The sequence below is a fragment of the Bidens hawaiensis genome, unplaced genomic scaffold (genome assembly GCF_021521415.1).
Source record: "Bidens hawaiensis isolate Kalapana, Puna unplaced genomic scaffold, B.hawaiensis_p1.1 tig00001269_1, whole genome shotgun sequence".
Taxonomy (NCBI): domain Eukaryota; kingdom Viridiplantae; phylum Streptophyta; class Magnoliopsida; order Asterales; family Asteraceae; genus Bidens; species Bidens hawaiensis.
Window position 1 is genome coordinate 4,434,088 of NW_027491072.1, and position 1,924 is coordinate 4,436,011.

Below are 1,924 nucleotides of genomic sequence, written 5' to 3' on the forward strand. Positions count from 1 at the left end.
CCGGGGTGGTAAGTGTTTAAATTCATGTTATAATTTCGACCACCTCCCCCTTGACCTTGAAGTGCATTCACGTTCTCTAATTGTGCTTGTCCCACCGTACACACATCCGCCGCATGACCTAACTCATTGCAATTTGTACAAACATCAATTCTTTAGTTAGTGGTTTGTACTCCTACATCTTCTACGGCATGGACTTGTGGTCTTCCAATTGCCGACCTTGCTCTTCTTGCGGTTTGAGCCTTTCTTTTCGATGTGACCGACATTTTCTCCAAGAATTTCCAATCATCTTGTTCATAATTGGTACCGAATGTACCATTTGTGATTGACATTAAGTCCCTCTCATCTTCCGCATTTAACCCCTCATGAAAAGCATTCAACAATTCCCAAAGAGCTATACCATGGTGAGGACAATTTTTTATCATCATATTAAACCTCTCAAATGCTTCATGAAACATCTCACCCGGTTGTTGTTAGAAGCTTCTCAAATTTCGTCTCGCATCATTAGTCTTTTGGGCCGTGTAAAACTCTTCCAAGAACCTTTGTTGCATCTCGGCCCAAGTATAAATTGATGCGGAAGGCAAAGTGTAGAACAATCTCTTGGCCTTATCTTCTAACGAGAATTGGAATAAAACCAACTTAACTTCATCCGGTGAAAAACCTTGACCCCCAATCGTGTTGCAAATAGAGTCATATGCCTCCAAATGAAAATAAGGTTCTTCCGTTGCTAGACCATTATACTTTGGTAAACTTTGGAGCGCATTGGTTCTCACCTCAAACGTTCTTCCATTTTGGTTTTGAGGAATAACTACCGGAGATGGGTTATTGGTGATGACCGGTCTAAAATGAGCTTCAATTCCCCTAACCATCTCCCTTGCATGCCTTCTTGGTACCCCCAGTGGTACTCTCGGTTGGCCCATTTGCCGTTAAACGGGCCTTTGTTGGGCATATTGTTGGAATTGTGGTTGAGGATTTGGTTGTTGAGGTTGTTGATATTGCGGTTGTTGTGGAACTTGTTGCAATGGTTGTGGTTATTGTATTTGATTGATATTCGGCCTACCCCATTTTTGCACTAGTTGTTGCGGTTGTTGTTCGGGTCCATACCCGAATTGCCCTTGCACCCTCAATTGACTCCCATCAACTCCACTTACATATCCTTCTTCAAATTCTTCATACCCTTCATTGTTATCTCCATAATGTGGCCCACCAAACAAATGCGGGCCCAATCTAAGACCCGGTGAAATATGGGTTATGGGTGGGTCTTGGGGAAATGTGTATGGTTGTCGATGGTAGAATGAATGCTGTTGAGAGTAAAAAGGTGATTGTTGTGATGAAGTCGATGATTGTCCTTGAATAGGCATGAAGTTGGACAAGGGTGGAAGGTTAGCTAGTGGTTGAAAGCTAAACACGGTTAAAGTAGGCTCGCTTGTAGGATTTGTGGTGGTAATGGGTTCAGTGGATGGTGGGTTATGTGGATTGATGGGTGGTGGCATTGGCGGTAAAGTTTGTTCCGAAGTCATGATTGTGGTGTTAGTTGTTCGACTTTGTGTGCTTGGTAACCCAATAATCTTGTTCTCCCTTTGAAGAATCAGATTCTGGCGAAAAGTTCTCTCGATTTCCGGATTAAAAGCTAACGGTGATGAAGACCGCAAGTGTCGTGTATGCATATACCTGTAAGTACCTGCACACTAGCACAACCCGTGTAAAACTGACAATAACAATTTAAACAAAAACTACAAAAATAACACACGTTGCGCACTACTAACCGGCAACGGCGCCAAAATTTGACACGAGGTCGAAGTCTCAAGCAAAAATAAACCAAATACAACTAACTAAATAGCGGTAAGTGGGTGTCGAACATGAGGAGTTTGTGGAATATGTGTTACTAAGTAACTCAACAATTAAACTAATATACATGTAAATGACG

General features: G+C 42.2%; 1 pseudogene; it reads left to right on the forward strand.

The window, feature by feature from the left end:
* Positions 1–393: 393 nt before the first annotated feature.
* LOC143570657 (small nucleolar RNA R71) lies at positions 394–494 on the forward strand (annotated as a pseudogene).
* Positions 495–1,924: the final 1,430 nt, after the last annotated feature.